This window comes from Anser anser (assembly GCF_964211835.1).
Source record: "Anser anser genome assembly, chromosome: 7".
Classification (NCBI taxonomy): Eukaryota; Metazoa; Chordata; class Aves; order Anseriformes; family Anatidae; genus Anser; species Anser anser.
The window spans coordinates 5719116-5745531 of NC_139727.1; the positions used below are offsets into that span (position 1 = coordinate 5719116).

At 35.2% G+C, this 26416-nt stretch overlaps 2 protein-coding genes across 11 annotated transcripts in view; both read left to right on the top strand.

Moving 5' to 3' along the window:
- LRMDA (leucine rich melanocyte differentiation associated) overlaps nt 1–26416 on the top strand; it is a 669624-nt gene that overhangs the window by 246314 nt on the left and 396894 nt on the right.
- The window catches only part of LOC310902275 (uncharacterized protein), a 261603-nt gene that overhangs the window by 198566 nt on the left and 36621 nt on the right, over nt 1–26416 (top strand). The window contains exon 1 of one of the 10 annotated variants that reach the window (XR_014586605.1): nt 9433–9544. The exons of the other annotated variants lie outside the window; for them this stretch is intronic. The gene's annotated coding sequence lies outside the window, so the exon portion shown is untranslated. Of the gene's footprint in view, nt 1–9432; nt 9545–26416 lie in introns of those variants that run through there. 10 annotated transcript variants of the gene reach the window in all.

Here is a 26416-nt window from a genome sequence, read left to right on the forward strand (position 1 = left end):
TCTTTAAAGTTTGCAGTGCTGTCTCACAGAACAGATACTACCATGCTGTTATGAGATGGTCCAGAACTTGATCGTAGCAGTTTAGTTATATAAAATTACTGGTTATGTACTTCACCTGAGTTTTAGAAAAGTCATGACTCCAACAAAAGTTAAAAATATTGCTTGAAGGGGTACACACAAGATCAGCAGTACAGAAGTCCAGGAAATCAGAGAATAAATGGATGCCAAAGTGCAAAGGTATAAAAATATTGAAATGAGGTTTCTGTGCTCTGTTCATCAAGAGCAAAATAGGAAACTATTTTTCTTTTTTGCCTTATGGGAGTGCTTTTTTTTTTTTTTTCCCAAATGATTGAATATAATTTGGAATTATACCTTGCTGATAAAACTCATTTTTGGTATGTCTAAGTTTCAATCTGATCTATTTCTTTGTGTCTAGAATACAGTCAAATGTCTTTTAAATGAGAAATATGCCAACTAGGATTGTTTTGGTGCAAAGATTTCCATTTAGTTAGCAGAGAGAGAATGAGAATTTTTAAAATAAAGCATCTTTGAGTTGCCTGCAAAGGGAATAGAAAACATATTTTAAATATTTTGACATAAGAGGTGAAACGGAATTGTTTCATTTTATTGTTTCACTTTTTTATATTTATTTTCTATCTGTATGGTCTACCCCATTTAAAAACTTATGTAAAAAGTAGTTGCTTTTAAAACTAACAACTATGATGTTTATTTGTAATATCAAGCAAATGCTATGGCTTTGCCAGCTGTGCTTTTTTTTTTTTTTAAGTGTAGAAGGCCCCAAACTATTCTTGATACTTGTTCTGAAGATAAATTAGTGGCTTCTAAATAATGCAGTGAACCCTAATTCTCTTTGATTAGTAGTGAGTTAGATGATAGCGACCCATTGAAATTGGTCATCAGCATAAATAATGAGTGAATGAACTGATAAAATGCGAAGTCACCGGCCATCATAAATCAAATGAAATCCACTTTCTCTGGAAGTCACTGAAATTAGAAGTCCATGCTCCTATTAATTATTTTGCCTTCTGAAGACGACAGTGTTATAAATCAGCCTTGAAAGGCACTTCACTTAGAAAGCTGAAAGAGTAAGACTGCCTGCAAATTGTTTTGTATACGCACCTAATTGTTTCTTAACTAACCCACCTTTTGTAGTATGACTGCTGAAAAGCAGAAGGTGCATCCAAAAGTATAGATTAATGAAAGTAACAAATACTGCTGTAAGAAAATTATTTGGTTGGAGTAATAGCTGTACCTTCCATGTTGGTCAGTCTGAAGCTGCGTCGACTGTCCTTGTTAGACAGGGCTCCTCCAGTCAATTTGGACTTGAACTTATTCTCCTTTATTAGACAGATATAATTATATTGCAATAAGAAACTTGTTAAAAAAAGTGTGGAAGAAGGGAAAATGGACATGTAGACCGGTTTAGTTCAAAATTGCACTGTGAATGTAAACAGCATACTGTAAGAATTTGCAATGACAGGTAAACAGTTTCTTGCAGAAAATGTATGTGTATTTCTGTACTTTATGTCTGTGTGTATGTATGTGAAGACGTATGTATGTATGTGGTTTTTTAAAGAGACCAAACTTTCTCTTAAGTAATTTAACACTCCTTGCACAATATCTTATTTTTCCTTTGTTGTGTTAGAAATTCCATACGTGTATCGTTCGATCATGCCCAAAATGTGTCTTCATTCATACTGCTAGTCATTTAAGGAAATATGCAGGATTCGCTTATGCATTTGCAAATGTTTATTCAGTGTAAGGTCAAAATATATTTTAAGGTTTGTTCATCATACGGTAGCACTTTAATTTCTGAAGCCTTGTAACTTGCACATTTATTGATACAAATACATTCAATACCATCATTACTGTATGCATGGATCAACTGTAAAGCTCTATATTTCCATTCCCTTAAATATACAGGATTTATGTTTTCAAGTATGTTGTTTAGTTTGGGGTGTTTGGAATTTGGGACTTAATATGCAAAAATAAATGCCTTTTGCTTGAAATTTTTGCAGTGATATCAGGACTAGATATATAGGAGGGATAATATGCAGGTGACTTTTTTGTCATGACTGTAGTTCAAGAACAGTTTTCAAAAGGAGATTTTATCAGAGGTGTTACTTTGTCCTGTGCATTGCTCCTTTCAGTGAAAAGGTCAGACCATTTGAAGTAGTATAGGTGTGGAGCACAACAAAACAGCATATGTACACACACATGCACACACACACACCACCCCCCAAAATTTCAGGGGATTAAAGAGGCAGATACAGTCATTCAAAACAACAATGTTACTAAACTACTGATTAAAAAAAAATAAAATTTACTTTTCCCAGAAGTTTTGAGTCATCTGAGCTATGGACACCCTAAAAAGAATAAGTCTTCTCTTTTTATTAAAAATGTGAAGAACAATCTCCCATGAAGCCATGAAGCTGTCATGGAAATTAAAAACAGTTTTCACTGTTCTCAGCCAAAGCAAAATAAATTGGGTGAAGTATGGAGGAACAAAATTATTAGTGGGTATAGTAGAATCTTGTTTAATTCCTGGTTCAAAGTAATTTTTAAAAATTATTTTGAATGCAGTATTTGCTTAAATATGTTACGCATTGCTAAATTAAAGAGAATGGCTTTAGAATCTGGACCAGTCAAAATTTATGTTTGTTGTTTGTTATGAATTTGTCAGCAAATTGTGCTAGTGAGAAGGCTATCTTTGAGACTAGCTTTATTTTTTATTGTCTAATATGTTTATAGGGTGATTATTTATAACCTAGTGATGATGAGAGAATGTTAGAACAAAAAGTTTCTCTGAGAAAGAGCAAACAACTGTACATAGGCAATTACTGAGGTAATTGAGTTACTTTAAAAATAAACTTAAGTTGCAATAGATTTGCTTCTACAAAGGTATTTGATTTGTATGTCAGTACTAATTAGCAATGGGTGAGTGTAAGGAGCAGTCCAGTAACTCTGGCTGAAAATATCATTCCCAAGGCATCATTGCAGATACCTCTTTCATGTCTTCTGTGGTCTTGTGTCAGTGTTTCTTATTTTTGGTTGTCAGTGGCATTATTTTTGAGTACACTGGCCTGCAGTGAAGGAGATTTTCCTTCATTCAGGTGCACTTTACATGAATTTATGTTCCTGTTTTACTGACTTGTAGATAAATTAACAATCGAAAGAAGCAAAGTTGTGAGTCTACTGAAAAAGCATTAGTCCCCATACAGCTTAAGAAGGTACCTTATTTTAATTGCATTGACCCACTTAATGAGTGAGACATTATTTAATAGAGGGTGCTACTGAAAAGTCTCTGAGTTGCTTCTGTCATTTCCACTTAGATGAGATGGTCCTCAGAAACAAATTGCTGTCTTATGCTTTGATACATGATAATGAATTTGGTTCTCTTACTAACTTCAAGAACAGTTACTTAACCTATGTAGTGGTTTCCTTTGCAAGGCAAATTTGATAAATGATTAAGTAGTTCCATTGTGGTCTCTGTAAGAGAAAGGCCGTCTAAGAAGATGGCAAGACTTACACCACTCTTCAGGTCAAGAAATGTAGATGTTGGCTAAGAGAAGAAAAAGTGGTGGGTTTTGTTTGTTTGTTGTCTATAGGAGTGAGCCTATGTAATTAATTTCCTGATTATAGGAGTAAGCGTGTAAGCATTCACTGTAACGTTTCCCAGTGAGACACGGACAAGTAAGTAAAGCAGAATCTACTGGAACATTTTCAATAGTTGCATTGTAAAGATAACATCCAATTTTGAGCATTGTGAAAGTATCTGCTGGCAGCCTGAGGTGCAAATTGCTGACAGTGCCAATCCCCTTTACGCTGCAATGGTAAGTGACACTGGACCATAGAGTACTTGCAGAAAGAGCTCAGGCTATGGCAGAGGAGACCTACAGGGGTAATGCAACGGACAGCCAGTTTTTAGAGAATATTTAATTCTGGCCATAAGAACTAATCTCTAGTTTAGATTAAAAGTCTACCTGGTGACTTTGTAAAGTGTCTGTAATATGGAAGTGAGGTCTTCCCTGCTCAGCTTTTTGAGATGCCTAGCTTTAAGAAGTGTATAGAAACTTCTGTTTATTTACCTAGGATATAATTTATTTGAGAAAGGTGTTTTTGAATGCCTGTAGATTGGGGACTGAAAACATACCACCATTGGCTGCAGTATCATGGCGTGTACACTTTTGTACATCCATTCTGGTAAAAGCAGGGACTTTATTGTTTTCTATAAAAAGTCCCTAACCTTGATTATCAACTGGCATACCCATTTTAAGATTGGTATCCAAGCAAGTGGAAAGGCTTCTGCTTCCATATTGATAATCATAAGTGGTGGAAGTGAATCAAGAATAAAAAGGTTGACCTGTCTTCTTGTATCAGCTGTTTTAATGCCATCTTGTGCCTATTAATGGAATTACCAACATTTGCTTCCACCGTGGTGCCATCGGTGGTCGAACAAACATGGTAGGGAAATGCAAAAGAGTAAAAATCCTGTTCTGAGGCTTATAACAGATTTTGATTACTTGTGCTGTAATACCTTACAGTATTGTGAACTATTTGTAGCTTATGTGCTTTATTAGTCTTGGAAGTGCTAACAAGCTTATTGTAGCTGTCTTTATGTACATATATCTTGATGTTCTAAAAATAGCAGCTAAAATAGATTTAGTATTACAGCACAGGAAATTTACCTATGTAACCTGCTGTTAAATACTTGATAACAATTCTCTAGTGTTATTAAGAAAACACAGTCCCTCTTTAATTGCTTTTAAAGAAGTCTGCATTTTTGAAAATTCTGAGATCTATACAGAATTCTTCACCTGTTCTTGGAGGTATTTTTCCCGACTATCTCTAAGAGTATCCATTCAAAGTGGTGAATGTATGCTTTCGTTTCACTTTATGTACTTGTTAATGCTGTCATTTGTTTTGTTATTTTATGGGGAAAATGTTAGATGCCCTCTTACAGTTGGGTAGACAACCAAAATAATAATAGCATGAAATTTTGAATCATGAAGTGAATAATGAGTTAAGTTTCTTATTTTTCTTGTTTGATCTTTGGTTTAAAAAAAAATAAAATAAAAAACCCTGCATGTAAATATATTTTTATGTATGCTAAGCGCAAAGATAGCTCTGTCCTACCATATTGATTTATTAGATTCTCTGACATTTTAGTTGTGGTCGTTATGTTATATTTATGAGATGAATGTTGGATTCCCTCATTATGTTATCCTCATTTATTTTACATACTTTTATGGCTGGTTGTGCTCAGCTTTACATTTAAAGCTTTATTGCAGCTGTTAGTGTTGGGGGGAGGGGGAGGCAAGTACTTATTGATCAGAATTTACGTGTTTACTGTTGTAATCATGATTTATTTAATCTCTTTCTACATATAAGTATAAGGTCTTTCTCTGAAATAAAATAGTACATATCAGGAGGTCTCTTCACCTGAAAGAGGGCTTTGCTGGTAGTGACCAGACTTCTCTAGGGGAAAATGTTGAACTCTTCATGATACTGATGTTGAATTTTTCCTTTATATAAAGAGATGCAAATGGTCTTTATAATTTCATATTTTATTTCCATTTGCTTTGCAGTTGAGATGAAGCAATGTTAACATTAGAAATGAGCATTTGTCATTTAGTCATTTTCATTTAATCATCGCGTGACCACTTCACACCTTACAGGATTTAGTTTTACAACACACTGTGGTAGTATTGTGCGCGCTTTTTATGGCAAGGGAAATGGAAGTCCGGAGATCTGACAAACAGCTGTGATTTGGCAGCACCTCAGTAGAAGCTGTAAGAGAATCCATGCTAGAAGTGTTCTGAATGTTTCCCTGCTGAAAATAAGGCTGTTCTGAGAGTTTCTAAAGTGTGCTGGGATAGCCATCCCACCATTGTGGCAACGTCCTTCTGAAAACCTGCGCTCAAGTAGCTTGAGCAGGGTGAAACAGTGTGGTGGTGGTGGTGGGAGCAGTAATATAGCCGAGAGTTTGTCATATGTTCTCTAATGAAACACATGCATTTCTGTATCATATATTGGGATCTGGCCCTCGTTTTATAAACGCCTACTTTTGTAGATGAAAATAATTGATGTGAATGCTAAGTAGCTATTTTTATGTAAAGCATTTTCTACTGTGATATTTTTACTCTGTATTTGATAGTGTACTTAAAATCTGGCAGTGATCCTAAGAAATAATTTCTTATTTAATCTATACCTTCCTTTTGATTTTCTGGGAATAATTTATTTGGAATTGCAATATGCTATATAAATTCGTCATTGTTTTTACAGACTCCGAGTGTAGTGAGCAAATGATTTCTAATCAAGATTTCTAGGGTACTGCTCATAATTAAGCTTAGTATTGTGTATAATTCACTATACCACATTTTCCAGTGACAGCCACGTAAATTAGGTATCATCACAAGAGTTCTGGAGATTTATATTGTTATAAGGATACACTGTAGCCTTTTCCTATAAACTAAAGTGTATATTTCTGGCATGTAGAAATCCTGTAAAAACCTGGGTTTTGTCATCCAACGTTTTTACATTGATATGTATCTGCTCTGTAGTTTGCAGACATGTTTTATGGCTCTTTGGTACTCAGTGGTGCTTTTCCCACCAATTGTGCTTTGGCTAACGCTGAGTAAATAGACACAAATTGGAAGAATTTGTGTCTTATAAAACTAAGCATTAATTATTTTGATTAATACATCTTAATATTATTCTTCTGTAGAACTGTACGCACAAGTACAGGATGTACTCTGATGGTAAGTCTCTTACTGTGGAATAACATTCATTCCCAAACTGTCCTTTGCATCTTCTGGTATTTGATTTTCAGTGGTATGATTTCTGACTTTTTTTTTTAAATATTCATACTTCTGAAATACAAATTAGTTTTTTTTTTTCCTAATGAATCATTATCATGTGCTATCATCAAAGGTTATTCACTGAAAACTTGAGAAAAAGGCAATGAAAAATAATTTTGGTTGTTAATGGAAATGTATTTTTAGTCTTAAACAGCTTCCCTGAGCAATAATTATAGTTATGCCTCTTGGGTGTTTTTGGACTTTTAAATTTACATCCAACAGTTCTTTTTCATTTAGTAGTTAATCTTTTACAGAACACTGCAAGTTCGTACTTCAGCCTATCATTAAGAGAGTCACAAGAGTATATTCATCTGTCTTTCCTTTTAAAATACGGTTGTGTTTTTTTTCTGTTACTAAGAGATGGCTGTGTCAGTACTGTATATGAGCTGAAGTATTTCCATTATTGTGCTGTTCAGTTCTGAGTGTCCAAATCTCTTGTAGATTTGAAAAGCATAAATTCAATCATTTCATTTAATTTGTGGGGATTAGCAGCAAGATATTTAGGTACCCTTGTAGAAACCAATTTCTGTTAGCAGTAATACAATTTCTGTAGAAAAGTAGAAGTATAAAGGATATATTAATTTAGGGTTTAGAAGCTAATGTAAGCTATGTTATTACATAATAAATAAAGACTGAATTAGTAAAGCAATATTTCACTACTGAAATAGATGTTAAAAGATGAGGTTTTTTTTCCACCTCCAGTATTTTCATGTACAGTTGATACTCACATGCTTGCATAAACCATTGAGATATAAATCCTCCCCTCTCTACTGGAAGAGAGTTCATTTTGAAAAGGGATTGATGTGTGCCTTTTCATCCAACTTCCAGCAAAACCTTGCCTGCATGTTTTAAGGCCCTTGTGACTAAGGCTCTGGTCCTCTAATTACAAGTAGAAATAGGCCAGCAACACTAATTTAGGTGTCTCAACCTGTTTACTTTAAGTATGCAGTTTATTCACAGTTTATGAAATGGTTAAAATTAATCCTGTGTGTGGTTACTGAGAAAAGAAGCAGGCAACAAATGTCAATAAATCTAGATCTGTTTGAAGCAAACGTCACTAAATCTTAGTCTTGACTGCTCTCTGGTAGTGTCAAGAGCTGCTCCGTAAGATGAATTTGAGGGGAGGATGAAAAAGGTACCATATTAAACCACAGCACTGATAAGTTTAGTTAAGAGGCAGAAGATGTGTCCTTGCAGTGACATTCAGTGGCCGATATTTGTTTCCCTTTAAATAATATGCTGTACATCTATGAGAATGATGGCTTGGTGTTTGTGACATTGCATCTTCACCAAGGTTACTGGCTCCAGGACAGGCAGTCTCTCCTTTCTCTCTCACACCCTGTCAATAAATATCCACTTGTCTGAGGAAGTGAGATACAGATTTTACAGCTGACACCAGAGCATCTTCATTTCCAGAAGCAATGAGTTTCAACACATGTGAAAGTGAAGTAGGAAAAAAAAAAATTAAAGGGATATATCTTTCAAGTCTTTGTCATAAGAAAGCACTTGCCCCTTCCAGACAAAAAAGAAAAATCCAAGGTTTGGCAATAGTATAAAATTTAGTCTCTCAGTTAAACCGGGTTAAAAATGTCTATTGTAATAATAATGTATTAAACTCATGCCAAATAATTTTTTTGTGTCTTAAAAACAAATAAATATATTCACCTTTCCAGATGTATGTTTTAATATATATTTGCACTTTAAAAGGGAAACATAATTTAAGAGCATAAACTGTGGTTTTGTTCCATTATTTCAGCTTCTTATTTCACAATAAGAAATGCTCATTCACTGTTCTTTTTCACCATGCTATGCAACTTTCCTAGCTCTCAGCTAAAAAGAAGGAAGGAGATAAATATGTACTAAAGTATGTATGGATAGTAAACTGAGGATATATAACACAGATATTTCTACAAAAATGGAGCTTTTGAGTGAAATGTTATGTAGCAAAATTAACAAAGCTCACTCAGTGTCTTCAGTTTTCTTCTAATCTGTAGCCTATTTTTTCCCTGAAAAAAACAACAACAAAAAACACAATTCTGTGGGAATAATTTATTCATCTACCATTTATTTAATCTCTAATTCTCATTTGTGTCTTCTTGACATCTGTGTATAAAAACATTCTCTCGTATTCTTTTTTTTTTGATTTTTGATTTTTGAAAACTTAAATGTGTTAATCAAGTGTAACAAGTCTGAATTCCTGTTAGCTGGTACCATGTTGCCCATCTGATCTCTCTTGCTCTCCCTCCTCTTTTCCCCTACTCCTACTCCCCCACATGCCCCCTGAACTGCAGCTGAGCACTGATTATGGACCAAGTCCCAGTTTCTTGCCATTAATAGTACCAGCACAAGAGGTAGGATTAACGTTTTTCAACTGCTTTCAATGTGCTGTTTGCATCAATCCAATAGCCAGCACCTGTTCGTTCTTCCAGGAGGCTATGGCTAGCCATTACAATGGCAGAGATGTCGACTACATCCACAGTACTTTTTCAGCTTGGGAGCAGCTTTCCTGGCAGGCTGTTCCTGCACTTCCACTAGGGGCTGAGGAGGTTCACTTGGGTATGTTGTGGAGATGTGCTTCTGTGAGCAGGGCTAAGGAAAGCTGTCCTTCTCAGTATCGTTTTCAGAGCCTGGCTTGGGATTTTCTGCTTTGCATCAGATTCAGGGTACGTGTATTGACACACAGTGTGTGGTAGTGGCTTGCTGAAATATCTTAATCTCCAAAAAGAAGCCTTTGAAATATCCCGGCTGATAAACATACATTGCATATTACTCCTTGTTATTCAGAAATGTGGATCAATTGAGAGCTGGTGTTTCCGGTGAGAACTGTGTCCTGGAAACATAGAACCTGTGCAGGATGGTACTGTGCTATGGCAGGAATGTCTCTGAGATACAGGCTTGTATTTCCTGCTGTAATAACAGGCTTGTATTTCCTGTATATCTCAGATCAAAATATAAATATATGATAAAGGTTTCCTTAAGTATTTCAAGTGCACAGATAGCATGTGCAAACGTGATGTATTATGGGAATCTAAGTTCCACTGTTTACACAGCATGTGCTTGGAGAAAAGTTTCTTCTAAATATGAGGAATTGTTCAGATTTGGCACTTTTGACAAAATTGTCTACAGGGTTTTCAGTTACTAAGCAAACTATTTTCAACCATTTAAAATACGGCTTTAGAAATTCTATTGTTTTTAATCTTAAATTATAATAAAGGAGCTGTGGTTGTATGTTTGGTTGCAAGAAAACCTGGAAGTCATTCATTTCCTCCTAAGGTTTCTAGGGAGTGTAAGTTGTCTTTTGCTTCCCTATTTCTTGATGAGAAGCTGTCAAAGATGGTTATTTCCTTTCTTCCTTCTGCCTCTTTTAAATCAGAGAGATGAAGGCTGTTTGCAAGCCTTCTGGATGAGGCTTATGAAATGGATGTGGGATTGGTAGGTGTCAGTCCAGTTACATACAATAAGGTTTACCATGTGTTGGAGCTGCTGACATGCAGCTCTACTTCTAAGAATATTAGGTTATGGGCTAGTCTTATTCCTGTAGGATGTTGAACAGGTGAAGATACTAAAGGTGAGTGGATCTTGTCGTCAGTGCTCAGCTCAGGCTTGCCATGTTGTTTTTGGATTGGATTGCTAACTTGTGTGCATCTTCAATGTTTGTATCCACATCAAATTATATGATTGCTCTCCTAGAAGCTGTGACTTAGTAGTCTTTTCTCCAATGCTCAAACAGGAAAAGATAGAAGCTGAATGAAACATCAGAATTAAATGAATACAACTGTGGCAGTTGATAATTTGCCTTTTTTTTTTTTTTAATCTAAGTATGGTTCTAGCATGGTGCTGCCATATTAAAAGCTATAGGTGTGTAAAATTGCTTTCAAAATATTTAGCAAAAGAGGTTAATTCAGTTATTAGGAAATTTACAGTATTTTTGATCAGGTTCACTGAACTGTAGATTAGGACTGTAAATTAATTGGGCTATCAATCCATTTCTTTCAATTTTGTGTTACTACTTGTTTTTTGGTCTTGTGGTAAGCAAGTACTGGTGAAAAGCCTAATTAGAACCTTTCTACAGCTTTACTGAAAACTCCGGTGTGAGTGAACTTTTAAGGAATTTATATTCTTTCTGAACTTTTCCAAATTGTAAGATTCTGAGAATTAATTTGTAATGGACAGAAGAAAAGAATCTTATGCCTGAAAGCAGAAAACAATGAGGTGCTCTTGTTGAATGATGGAGGATTAAGGGTATGATGCTCTTTAGTTTTTTAAAATAGGAAGAGGAAAAATAAAAACTCCTAAAAAAAAAATAATCTAGGAAACCCATATGTGAATAGAATAAAAATAGAATGGAAGGAGATACCAAAGAAATTCCCAAATCATTATGCACCAGGTAACCATATGACCTGTGCACACTGCAAGGATAAGTAGTTCTGTGTTTTTGTTCTCTCAGGGATCCTATGGATTACTTATGAGTTCTTTAAATAGCCTTTCTTTGCTATACCCAGGAAGAAATCTAGATGCCCTCTTTGTTTAAAAGTTACATTTCAACCTGTGTAGAAAATCATATGATGGTCTTATATGCATTTGATTTCTGGTGTCAAAGTATCATTTGCTGATCTTTCATTAAAAAAAAAAAAGTATATATTTTTTCTAATTAGTTTCATTTAATACTGCAGCTTTGAGAAGGGTGATGAGTTCTGCCTTAGATGTCAGCAAAGAGAATTGTTACTTTACAGGGTCAGATTTTATTCTTCTGTTACACCATTGTAATCCTAACCGTAGGTTCTTCAGAAGTGCACACTGAGCTAAGTTAGGGCAAAATGCAGCTCTCAGTGACTGCCACTGGTGTGGTGTAATGTGCTCTGGTGTGTTAAGGTGAATATTTTTTATTTTCAAAAACATTTGCACAATATGACTATTGACTCTCCAGACCAGGAGTTAACAATTCTGGAGGCTACTACTCAGGCTGTGGTGAAAATAATTCTTACTTTCAAGAATTCTTTTACAGACATGTTCGGGTTTGTTGAAAATGTTTCTCACTAATTTATTAATGTATACTTTCTTTTGACAGACAAAGGGAAAGGGAGGAAAGTCTCCTGTTGAATTGTGCATTTTTTAATTTTGACAAATGGTGAATTTTCACAGTGGTTCCCAGGGAGTTGTGTTCAGTTACCACTCGCAGTAAGATGTAGTGCTCCCTCCCTGGGCGCCACTTTGCCTCCCTGATCCAACTAGGGCCCTTGATTACTCACCTGTTTATGGGTGCAAAACGAAATACGTAATTGGGAAAAGAAATGTGATGCGATAATGGTTGCCATATTTCTTGAAACAGATATAAAGTATTACCTGGGTCTTTAACCAGCTTTCTCTTCACTGAAGTTTTTTTCTAAGTGTGATTATCAGGAGATATAACAATGCCACAGGAACAAAATATACCTTATGGTTACACTATAACTGAATTATTCTTGCTAATTATAGTAAGTATTTTTAGTCATTGATATATGCAGCCACTAAAACACAGCATTTATCAGCTGAGTGTTTTTTTTTCCTCCTTAGTTTTGATGTTGCCAGTGTATATTTAATCTCAATTTATTTCTACTAGTCATTGTTATATAAAACCTAATGCATGGAAACACAATATTTATCCCAGCAGCTGTTAAAAATCTGTGGATATGGATTAATGTCAGCTTTTAAATGTGTAGTGCTTTAGTTAATTCCATCCAAGGACAGATGATATCATCCACTAGGAAGGAATATATTAAAAGCTGTCAGCCAGAAGGTAGTAAAAGTAGGTGATATGTTATAAGGAGGACTAAAAGGTCATTCAAAGAAGAGATATTGCTAATAAGTCAATTAAAATTTTCAAGCTGACATTTTATAAATTTCTGTATAAGCCCTAAAATGTTTTCAAAGCTAGCAAAATTCACTTCCAAGCTTGGAAAACTAGGGGTCGTGCAGAACCTCCACAATTCCTTCAGGAAATGAGCAAAATAGGAGCTGACTTGTTCCGGTTAAGCCATCAAGCACTTCAGCCTTGTGAAGGCCAGCTGTTTGGCCAGGTTGGTGTTGTCTGGACCGGATTCATAAGAGTGCTATAAGCATTGTGCGTGTATCACATTGCAAATACACTTCAATAGGTGCCTTCTCCATTGTCCTGAAGTGCTTTCCAAGGCTCATCTGCATTATGTGCAAGTGATTAATTCTGTATAGGTAGATAGGGATTGTGTACAAATATGCTTGCTTAGATTTCATTAGATGTGAGAGCAAATTATTTTAAATTTAATGTCCAACTAGTAGGCAGTCATTGTATAATGTGCATTGTGGAAATTTATTCTGGATGTGTTTCGATACTATCTAATTGTGGGGTGCAAAGGCTCAAGATTAAATGCAGGTGGAGGTGGGGACACAGTCTGTGTTGCAGAACTAAGCCCTCACTTTCAACTTGTGTTATTTTTCCCTCATTCTAAGTTTGATAAAAATAACTAAAACATGAAAAAAGGGAGTCTCAGTCCCACTAAAGATCTTGGTATGTCTCACTGTGTGCGTCAGTGGAAAAGGAACGTGCTTGAGTACATTTCAATACCAGGCTTAATATTAAGAAAATCTGGCACTAAGCTTATTTACATTTTGTTTTCAAGGGCAAAGAAGGAAATATATGTAATGAATATATTTAATGAAAAAAAGCAATTTCTTGTACTTAACGTTATTTAAATCCCAAGGAAGGTATATAGTAAATACCAAACAGACATTTTGATTTAGTATTTTGTTTATGGACGAGTTTAAAAAAAAATAATCACAACCCCATACTTTATAGCTTTTAGTATATAGAATAAAATATTTTTTCCATACTGTTAAAATAATTTCTGCACATTTGTTGCTGTGAGCTCTGTAGCCATGTCGTGACTGAAGGACACTGTATTTGCTTGAATTTGAACGTAGGGTTTAAACCATACAGAAAGTGTTCTGTCAGTTAGTGCCTTAGGCGTGGGATCTCGGAGTTACCAGCTGAAATGTAGCTGGCTGCTTTTGACAAGTTTTTTTTGTTTTGTTTTGTTTTAATGCACAAGTTCAAGTTTGTGAGGGGTGGAGTGAGAGGCAGTTTGGGATTTTCATTTACTTATTTATTTTTAAATATATTTCTGATGTGATCATTGAGAATCAAGATACTTTACTATTAGGATACATTTTTTCTCAGTTAATCTGAGATCTAGACTATCAGCATCATTCTTGATAATGTGGAGATTCTTCTTATTGATTCTTTTTACTTATCAGTCAGGAAAGTATCAACGAAGTGTTTCAGTGATGAATGATCAGGCAGTAGTAGTCAGATTCCAGTTTCATGTGTGAAATAAATGTTTTCTTGTTTTGCAAACTTTGCCTGATAAGATTTTATTTTTTTGACCTTCATACAGAAGGTCTGTTGTCTTCGGATATTCTAATTTTTTAAAAATCTATCTAGCTTATTAACAGAAGATACTTAGTATGGCTTTATGTTTAAATCTGCATATTTATCTAGAAAAGGTGGCTGCAGCAATTTCACTCTAGATTCATACTATTAATTACCTAATTCAGTTTAGCAATGCGAAAAAGAAAGTGATTGAATCAAGCCTCCGGAAAATATGTGGAAGCTCTACTGCAAAGTCTTAAATGCATCATCAATTTTACTTTAAAAACAAAAGAAAACAAAAACAGGGGCATTGTTTAAGAATTTGATAATACACTTTGTAACACATACAATATATACTGTTATTTGAAAGATATGTTTATGTGCCTGTGATTCTCTGCATGCACACTCTATGTGCATATCTGTAACAAAAATATTATATCATGTCTGTATTCACTAATCTAACATGATTAGGTTGGCCCTGCTTGTTTCACTTGACAGGCAGGCAGTGACATCAATCAAAATTTCTGCCATTCATGTTGCTTTTCACCGTGCCAGTGAGAGTCCTGACAGGTTTCTTTCCAGCAGGATAGCAGTAATGTCAGGATTTTGGTTTTTGCAGTGTGGGAGGATATTCATCTGTATGGATCATTTCTGTATTTAAAATGTCTTCACTTAAGCTTGTGTCTAAATGGCATAATATTGTACATTAACAAGAACACCTGAGTATCTCTTAATCTCAAATGTTTTATGTTCTAACCCAAAGGGTAATTTGTTTCAAGATTGGGCAAGTATTTTTTTACATGTGACTAGAATGCATCATGTTGAAAATCTTTTTGTTTTTCCAAATAGTATTTGGATTTTTTGTGATTTTTTTTTTGAAAAGGAATGAAATATTAAGAAAATAATGTGTTGAAGTTTTGTTACTTTCCTGAAAAGTTGTGGTTTAAAACAAAAATTTTACTTTCCATTGTTCCCTATTTTGTATTCATTCTGAAATTACTGCAAAATAATAAATCTGCTATGATTATCAAATCCAAGGAAACCAAAACAAGAATTCATCTTTGTTAGGTAATCTGTTGTCTTGAAACCATTCCAGATACCCCAAATACTCCAGTGTGGAGCCTAGTTGTGCTCCATATAGGTATGCAAATTTTCTTCTGTCCTTTCCTAGAGCTGCAAATTAGAGTAAACTTTCCATCTGCTGTGCTTGAAAGCATTTCTATAGAGCTGAAATTGTGCATCTTTCTTCTGAAAGATGTGCAGAATGCCAGGGAGAGAAATTCCCAGGAAATTCAGTGCATTGTACAAACAATTGACACAGCAGCCTGATGAAGGACAAAATAAGGAACCCAGATGGAGCTGTAGTTACACTGGTACAGTACATCTGTGGCTTCAGCCTGCGGTTTCCATAGTTCAGTTGCACAGTTGTGTTCCCTTACTTCTTGAGGTAGAAGCAAGGTGGGAGGAGGAAAAGGAAAGAAATTGAAACCTAGAGACAAAAATGTAGCTGAAGTCTCTGATTTCCTGTCAAATTCCTGTTTCCATTACGCAGCCTCTGCAGATCCTCAGCTTCTACAGCTAAGAGCCTGGCGTGGCTGAGAGATGGTTATGCTCCCAGACAGGTGGTCTTTCATGTGCATGTGACTGAAGTTTGGTTGTGAAAATGCTTTCTGCTTTTATATCATCTCCTTAGAACCATGGACACTTTTCTAATTCTAGTCTCTTCTTCTATTCGTGCCTGTGTGGGGCAAAGACCTCAGAAGTTTGAGACTTCAGGGTGCATTCTGGCAAAATGCTAGTCGTTAGGTTTGAAAGTAGATAAAGGTGGCAGATTTTATAATTTGGTTTGTCACTGATTTGATTAATTTTATGTATCTCATACTCTTCCAATTCTTTTGAAACTCTATTCTTAGGCAATTATTGACAATTGATACTTCCAGTAGAAATACTAGTTTTTCTCTAGAGAAACTCCTAGTGTGCTAAATGCAACTTTGGTTGCTAGAAAACATCTAACGTATTTTGCAAGGCTTTTAGAAGAGGTGGAAAAATATTTGTATAGTTCATATAGTATATATTATGTATTATATAGTACTAGATCACCTCAGTTTATCTCAAGGAATTGAATTGCTTAACAGAGTTGTATCCAAAGTTAAACCATGGATGACAGATGGCACCAAGATATTTAATAGATACCTTCTGATGCATATGAATGCATTGTGCCTTTAACAAGCATTTTGGTTCTGCAGATTAATGAGCTAAGATTTTTTTTTTTTGGATGGTGCATTTGATAGATAGTTGCTTTACGTTTGATTTTCTGTCCTATCTCACTTAATCCAAAATGCTACTTAGAAAAAGCATCTAGTCTTTATTGGTGGTTTTTAGAATTTTTGTATGCCCTACCCATGGGATGCATTTTTACACAGATTGAAGAAAGCTCAAGTAGAGTTTACTTCAGATACTTCATTTCTGGAGCTTGTAAATATAGTGAATAAATGTTGATAATGTTTCTGTTACCAAGAAAAAACGTTAGGCTGTTGTAATGGGTACAGTAATGTCAGTAATGGGTACAATGCTGTAACTGAAATATCTCCTTTTTAAGTGCCAAATCCATCCTGTGCAGTACTAAAGGCTGAGGGAGGTGCCAAATGGTACTTCTGTCAGCCATGTAAAAGGTGAATGAGGCACTCCAGAATGGGATCCTAAACAGCTGGAAAAGTGAAGAGGACATGGTTGTATGGCTACCCTGTATTTGATCTAATCAAAATAATGTTCTGCAGGTGCATATATCCTAAATGAAACTTTGTAATTTAATCCAAACCTGTCCATATGTGTTCTTTACTTAAAACAAAACAAAACTAACAAAAACAACAAAAGAAAAACACAGCTAAACTCTCTCTCTCTATTTCATGGGTAGGATACTTTTTTCTTTTCAGCTAAGAATTATGAGGTGCCACTAAAAAAGTTTACATATTATTTGTGTTAAAATAGCATATGTTTGTCATAGTTTGCTTTGTTGTTTCCTTTGTGGTATTTGGTTTAAAAGTCCCATATAAATCTGTTTCCTATCTGAACTGTGTAAGTGGAAGCCCCAACTGAAGATGTGAATTGACACATGAAAATAGCAAGTTTCTCATCAAGCAGAGTGATTTGCCCAAATTTAAACATGAAATCAATAATATAATAGTACCTAATGGTCTGTATTTCTGGCCGCCTACATCAATCAGTAGTTGTGTTCCAAATAGTGTACCATTTCTGTAAATCAGTGCAGGTCTTAGTTATCGACATAGTGATGACATCTACACGTAACATAAGAAAAAAAAAATCAGTCTCAGCACAAACCAGTTGAATCCTCCTTAAATCAAGCAAAATTTGGGATGAATTAAGTGATGAAAACAACTGTTGTTTTCCTGGGAATGATTCGTAAAAGCTGTCTCCAGAGCTGGTTCGCCTAATCTGCTGTGTTACCTTTTTGCATGTTTTGATACGTTGAGTCATTCCAATTCTTACAATGATGGAAAGATTATTTTTTATAGAAGAAGCAAACTTAATTGTAGCAGCATTTAAGTGTGCTCTAAGTGTTGTAATGAATTCTGATTCATACATTGGTTATGTAATGGTCTTGCAAAACCACTGAAAAATGCCCCCTTTCACCACACAAACACAAAAATATATATATATATTTATTGTTTCTTATTTTTTTATTTTCCTTTTTCCCCCATAATAGAATCATAAATAAGCTTGACTACTCTGGATTCTATTACTATGTAAAAGCTATTTTAAAACATCTAACCATCTGCTTAATGGCTGGTAATATGTTTCTAATGGTCACTCTTGATAAGATACTTTCAATTTGCTACGGTAATAGTAATCAAACAGCCAAGTGCATTCTACAGCGATGTGACTGAGATTGTTCACCAGTTTCCTATCAGCAAAGGGTTGTTATGGTCTTTCAGAGAAAAAGAACAGCAGCTTGGGAAGTTTTCTGTTTAAACAGCATCTTTTCCTGTGTGAGACATACGGATCTGAAATGTGAACTTTTCAGATGGTTTTCATTTTTTTTCAGTATTTATGGGTCCAGGTGGTTGTAACAGGTCAGTTTAATTAATAATTGTCCTTTTTTCCTGGATGATATATACTGAATTGCTGTCATCTAGGGCCTTGCATTCTTTGTGTGATCCTGGCAGCTGGTGACGGCTCTGCAAATTATGAGTTTCTTGGCTTAAAACAGACTAAATTGCAGACAAAACAAGCTATCAGCTGAGTAAATACTGCACCTCTGTTTGGCTTCAGTGAGAAGAAGGAGATTAGCGTGAGTACTTAGTGTTCATAATTACTAGTAAGAGGCAAATAGTAGGCTCAGGCTGACTGGAGATTGTTCCATTATATCCAATTAACACCCACTTGATTATTGTTAATTACTTGTGTTGGATGACAGAGGAGTAAAGATGTCATACTTCAAACATACAAATACCATCTGGGTCATCAATATGCTGACACTGATAATATTGTGCTCTAGTCTCAAATGCTGCTAGGTATTTTCTCTACAGAATTTTTAGACTTGACTGTATTTATTACTTCTAAAAATTTTCCTTAAATACACTGCTTAAATAAAGATTTTTTTCTAAACAAACAAAAAAACAACCAAGCAAACAAAAAAGCTATACATTTTTAAGTTTCAGGATTAAAAAAAATAATAATCTCTGAATACAAGACTACTTTTGAGAATAATTTTTTGCAAAGTCTTTATTATGAGGTACCTGACTGAAGCTGAGACTCACATATTCATGGTGGATGTGGGTAGAAGATAACGTGTTTGTTCTTGCAGTGTCAGAGTTGGGATTTTCAAGTTTGATATGTTGGGATACACAACTTCTTTGAATCTACTCAGAGATTCCAACATGAAAGGTTCAAATACAGTGATGTGTATAAATATTATGGCTGCTTTTCTTGGATACTGGTAATGCATTGTGATAAATGACTGAAACTAATACCACAAAAAGGTGAGTTCCCCAAGCGCAATGAGTTAATGAAGACCTTTCTCATTTTACATTGTAATATATATTTAAACAGTAAAGGAACAGGCATTAGAAAGTCTATTGAAATAAGGAATTCCTAAGTATATTTAAAGATTTAAACAGGGAATTGAATATCTTGACTAGTCATTTGGAATCTATAATGTTCAAATAGTCTCCTTTTAAAGGGCATTCACAGCATTAAAAATCACCTTCCAAATACTGTAAATATATATATTTTATAATGAACAGATATCAGTGAAATGGAATATTGTCATAGGATAATAGGTTCTGGCTGATGAATGCTGAAGCAGAGCCAAAATGCTCAGTTTTAAGGTACGAGACATTGATCCCGTGACAATCTTTTATTACAATTTACTTTTATTTCTATTATGCCACCTGGCCGATGTGGATACCATCGCTTTGTCTGAATGGGATACTTAGAATCAGCATGTAGAAATCTGTACCTATCTAGGAGTTTCTTATTATATTGCGCTGCTACTCAGAGCATCACAAAAACAACGGTTGTCAGACTCACTTCCTACTTTTGCAAAATAATTTATTCTGCTGAAGATGAAGAAATATGTTATCAATGTTGGGTCTGAAATGATGGAGAATGATTCAGCATACCTCCAATACGCAGCATTTAAATATGCTATCCAGCCTTGTAATGTAGCAGAAGTAGATAGGACAGCACATTTCTGTATTTGTTCTTCCGTAGCAGTGCTGTACTAACCTTTGTGATCTTTCTTTTGTGTTTTTTTTTTTTCTTTTTTGGTTTAGTTTTTTGTAATATGTCAGTGACAGTCATTCCTTTAAGTATATAATAGTTGAATAGTCGGACAAATCTCACTGCTAGGTTTTCCTTACTGTAAACTGTGTGACTCAAAAGTCTTTAGTGGCCCTTGGTTTTCTCTTGTGTTTACGCAGTGCCCAACAGAGGCTGTTCCTGACTCTTGGTTGTACTGGTGTCTAAGATGACTTATGTGATAATTTGATTGCTCATTTCAGAGCTTGGGTAGAAACAAACCATGTTGATCTATATTCCTGAATAGGAATTGGCTGAATTTACAGACAAGAAATGTAATGTCAAAGCCTCCCAAAATTCACAGTTTCTAACAGTACAAAGCATGATGAATTAGGTAGTCCATCCTGTTATTTTGAGGTATTCTTTAAGGGAGTGCTTAGGAAGTTTTACTTGATTTAACTTAGATGTAAGTAATATTCGCAATTCAAAGCAGTGGTTTAGAACTTGACTGAATGTCCTTTTTGTGAAGTAATTATTCTGATTTCCTTCCTAAATGTTATTTTATACACTATGTTTAATAGCCTCTTTTTCTTTGATATGGTAGAATAGTGACAGTGTCTTCTATCACTTAGGGACAGAATAGTCTCTGATACATTCACAGCTTATCATTCAGGCATTAGAGCAATTTTTTTGTTCTGCACTTGTTCACAACTAATATATTAGAACAAACTGTGCAGACTTTTAAACTAGATTTTTATTTTTATTTTTTATTTTTTGCTTTACTGTCTTCTACATGCCTTATTTAGGTGGCAGGATGCAACATATTCTTGTGTCTCTTTGGATGATGATGTGTACATTGCCTGTACAGGGATATCATGAATGTGGTGAATAACTAAAGTCATTCCTGTGTATATGATTATCGTTGCAGGGCAATATAGGATATTTTGCACATTAAAGGATGTTTCAGAACCCTGACATGATCAATATAACTAGAAAGTCATGTTCCTCCCCCCCCCCGAAGCTTTAACTACTCATTTATTTTTTATATTATAAATAGTTTTCAAATGCTTAGCCATTCTGTTTTTGTTTATTTGCATTCCTTTACATACCACACTGAAGAGGCACATAACTTCATATAGTTGTCTTAGAAACATCCACATAGTGATTTGGAGCTTCCTGAGCCTGGCTACAAGAGCAAACTTCCTTACACTTGAAGCTTTACTGGCAGCATCTTACCTGTGCATGGTGCATGTACCAGCTGGGGGAGCCCCCGCCAGAGGCAGACTTCTTTGTTCACGCTCTGTTTCTACACTGATGTGGCCAAAGGCTGAGGATGGAGAGCAAATTAATGATTGTAAGAACTGTGAGCAGAGAAGAAGCTTTATCTCTATTGGAAAATCCCTTGTCCCACCATTAGAGACAGAAACTGAAAAAGTTCTCTTTGCTTCTGTGTTCAAAGATCAGGAAAACGCTGTGTGAGTCTTACATTGTAAGCAGAACATCTTGAATGCAGCTCTGAAGTACCAAAATAATACTTGTTTTATGTTAAGTAAAAATATTAATACTTTAATATGAATAATATGAAAAGTTTTTATTCGTATGCATTCAGTACCACATGCATTACTCAGTTTATTTTGAGCAATGGCTATATTAGGGTTTACTCATGTGAGGGAAGACGATACAAGTGTAACATTGTCACATCTTTCATCATTATTACTTCTTCCTTAAATGATATGATTTGTGACAAATGTGAACGTTAATTACAGTTAACAAAGCAATATAACATGAAATGTTCATATTTTAAAAAGCATCCAATCAGTGAGATTACATCTTATACCAAGCTTTAAGTCAAAGTTCAGAAGTCAGAAATCAAATACCATCAGTTATCAAATTATGTTAATGGTTCTAATGAAAGCTTCTGGTATTTTGCTCAACACTGTGTTCACTGTGTTGCTATTATGGTAACTAATAGGACAAGAAAACCCAATGGCCATGAAAAAATTAAAACTGACTGCTAGAGTTTTTCTTTTTTTTTTTTTTTGAAATTGACAATCTGTTTAGTCACCCAGAGTTTTCATGTGGTACACTCAGCTTTTCCATCAAGCCTCAGAAGTGCAGACTATATAGTTTAATCATTTTAGCACTCTATGCTTTCTCCTCCCCAAAAAACACTTTCACATAGTAAATTTGTTGCAAACTGACAAAGCAAAGAAAATTAAAGGCTGATTTTTTTCACATATTTTTTTTTACATGACTTTCTGCAGCATTTACTAGATACTTTAGGCTGGAATCTGTGTATTGTTTACAGCACTGAATGATTAATCATAACTTCTGTTAAAGCAATTTTACTTGGTAATTAGACCATTAATGAATTATAACTGAGGAGAACCAGTACAGGTAGCTTGCATGGATGTGATTGGAAGTCTTCTCACTAAGCTCAATGAAATCCAAGTTTGAATCAAAGAATGCCAAACTTTAAACTTTTCTTTTTAATACAAAATAGATCAGCAGAAAATTGGTGCATTTTGAAGACAGTGTTTAAAGAGCAGATGTTCAATGTACTTCAGTATTCTTTTATTTTAAGTTATTGCTAACAGAAATTATTTGGGACATCAGACCTATGTTTATTGTCCATGAAATATAATTTGGGGCATACACAAAATCCTATTTCTAGTTAATTTAGTGCTAGGGAGTGTAGTGCTGTTTTGAGATGTTGAGCAGACATTTCCAAATATCACTGTCATTGTGCTGTGGTACCACTTAAAGCTGTCAAAAAAAACATGGAAAGATACCCATTTTTGACATCGCTTACATCCAACATTTGTAGTTCACGCTGAAATTTTGTCTTGGAAACAGTTGAGAAAATGCCTACATCTCAACTAGTGGTGTTCAGTTATAGGCAATGCCTATAGAAGAAGCTAAAAAAGAATTGAAATTTTTATTTTCAAAACTGTTCCTGTAGATTCCTTGTTGCTGTGTTAAACAAACAAGAAGAAGGTGTGAGTATCTCAACATATTTGAAAAATGGAGTAAATTGTACCTGCAGTAGTGATGTTCAAAATTTCTGTACAGATGGGAGTTCTAGCCAGTACAGCTTGACCCATGGGAAAGATCATAGACCAATTAATTCTTTGTCCAAGATCTAGGCTCTACCTTTTAGGGCAGCTCTTTTCATTAGGTACTTCAACTGGTTTTTAATATATAGAAGATGCAAAGTGATGACCAATTATCAACAAATAAATGGTGTTAAAATTGAAGAGAAAATGGTGTTTGATCTACTGAGAGGGAAAGCTATGTAAAAAAGATCACCAGAGTAACTTAGGAAGGACAATTGTTTTTATTCTTTCTACAGAGTAGCACAGCCAGTTGTACTTAGCATGGTGATTACATGTGTAGATCAAGTATGGCTAGTCTCAGTGTTTGTGATTTGAAATTGTTGATTGGCAGATTTGTTTGCTGTGCATTAATTGAAGGGTTGAATGCTGCAGTAGAGAAATTCAAATAACTTTGTATTAGTTCCATATTAATATGGGTCACTGTTAGCTGAAAGTTTCCAGTTTCCTAAGAGATTTGAAGGATTAATTTTATTAAAATAGGATTCCTTTTTAAAAATTTTTTGATAGCTTTAATGGATTAAGTCTTAATTTCTTTGACTAAGTAACTCTTGAAATTGCAAGGACTAGATTGCAGGGATTTCCTTTTACCTGTAGAAGTTTCTCTGCATCTTGTGTAAAACCTCTGGATAACGTTGATGGAGTTGCACTTAGTGAATACAGAAAACAACCCTTTGCTCACCCCCTTCATATTTAAGTATTGTGAAAGGACAGCGTGCTCTTTTGACACCTCTCTCTCTCCTCCAGGATTACATCATTTTTAATTAGAAGGGATGCAATAAATATTTTTAAAACAAGGGCAGGAGGAGTCCATTGGCAAAAAGGAGAGAAAAGGAGACAAAGTATATTTTCTTTGTCTAATATCAGGAGTGAGTAAATTATGTTTGACGTATTTTATTTCTGTAGACAGACACAGGTGATTTTGAGATTAGAAATGGGAATCTCTTAATTTTGATTTTGGACGCTGAAATATGCATGGCCCCTGAAAATGTGATCAGTATAGAAAACCTATACAGAAACCTTTTTGTGTTTGCGGTGTAGAGGTTTAAGGTTTTGATCCCTCTTTCTGATGATAATCTGACTATGAATTTACTTTTTGCAATCAAGAATGGTATTCTTGTATTGGCTGATCAGTACAGATGGTCAAAGGTGCAGTAATTAACAAGAGCCTTAAAGTTGATGCATAAAGTTCGCCATACATGAAATAAGGGGAACAAAGATGAGGAAGAGAAGAAAAAAGTAACACCTTCTCCTTTCAAAACGTGATAAAAATGGTAGCTGAAGACACTAATGGTGAAGTGTGCTGCTGTATTGTTCAATACCATCCCTGAAGCCTCAGCTGAACTTTCTGAAATTCTGTGTCAAAACAAACATGAGGCCAGTCCTGATGCACACACTTTGATGTCAAGGGTACAACACCCTGAATTTTGGTACGAACACAGTGTAAGCAAAGCTGTGTTCATAATCTTTGTTGATTATGTTAGTTTTTGGGGGCAGTTTGTCTCCTAAAATCCATTGCAAAACTTCAGTCAAAAACTGTAAAGGAATCTTCAGGTTCATTACATATTTTGTTTGTTTGTTTCTCAACTATTTAATAAATGTAGGGAGATATGTGCCTATCTGAGTACAAAAATATACCAAATTTATTTTATCCACTGTTTACTCAAACAGCTACTGATAAATAATACTTTCACATTTTCGTTGTGTTTTATTTCTGCCACACCAGGGGCTCAAAAAATGAATGTGTCAGTAAAGGATTTGACAGTGTGTTACGACAGTCATCAATCCAGCAAGCCCTGTAGCCATAAATAAGCTTCATACAGTGCCATACTAAAGAGGACAGTTTTTCTTCTGCAGGACATTGAAAATGTCACGGCAAGGGAATTGTTTGTCCCTGTCGCCACGACAACGCCACCAGCACTTATCATTAACTTTCACACCAAGATTTTAATCAGCGATCTTTGTGGCATAAGACTGAGTCAACATCAGCCCAAATTTTCGAAGCCGTTATTCTAATTATGACGAGAAGCTATAGATTGATGAGCTTAGTTTTCTGCAAGGACTGGTGGCAGTTAATTCCTGTGACCTGTGTGCCTCCAGTAGTCTCTTTTTGAGATGGAGTCTTGAAAGTTCGATTATTAGTGACAGGTTGTAAGTGAGAAGAAGCTTATCTCTCCAGAGAGTGTTGATAACTTGAGACAAGGTTTAACTAGGAAGTAGTGAGACAGTAGTAGATGGCAAAAAAAAAAAAAAAGTGCCTTCTCTATCTCTGGCAAGCACACTGTAATGAGAAAATACAGACAGCCACAATTTCACATGTTGTAAATTCTGGTAGCCTTCAGCTGTAAATTCTGGTGGAGCCTGTTTCACTCAGCTATCTGATAATGTGTGAAAATATTTGTCCTGCCGCTTCTCCTGCATGAACACACCATGCTTTTCAGCAAAAGCATTAAACATTCAGAGCCTTGGTATATGCAGTTCCATCAGGTTTATAAGTCCCTGAAAAATGAGACGAAATATGACATCTTGTTATTTTAAAAAAAAAAAAAAAGGTACTTACTGCATCATTTTCATGTGTATTGAGACTGCCCAAACCAGTATTATCAGTGCTGTTAATATTGTTTATGTGCAAACAGTGTGCTCAGAGCTGTACAAGTCAAACAAGAGAACGTGTCCTTGCTCTGAGGGGCTTGTAATCTAAGTAGACAGACAATGCAAAATGCACTAGGAAAACCCAGAGGAGAATTATGTCCAAGTTTATTTCATTTATTTGTTCGTGGTGATGGGTAGGCAATGTTATTTTTGCTGACTAGAATCTGTGTTTGTGGAAGGAGTGATGTCAGAAAGGTGAGGGCTCAACACGTAGATCATATGGGAGCAAAAGTGTACAAATGGTTTGCAGAAGGATTTATTAGTGGAGGGAAAAAATTGTCAGGTGAGTTGAGCATCAGTACTCTTCTTTCCATGAGAATAAATGGGGAGACAGAGGCAGAGAGCCACTGAAGATCAGACAGGTAGTGGTAGAGTCACAATCATACCTCAATATTTAGGCAACCCTAACCAGAGGTGGATACTACTTTACTGATAATTGCATTTTGTCTCTGATTTCTGTTAGGTATTAAGTAACTTAGGTGGTAGATAACTATTTCTGCGAGACGCCTGACACCCTGCTTTTTTCTGTTATTTACTTTGCATTTATCAAATCATTTTTGGGAAATGAATGTACAGGAATGAAATTCTGCCAAGCTGTGTGAGAGAGTTTTTCTTTCAAGTGGTCT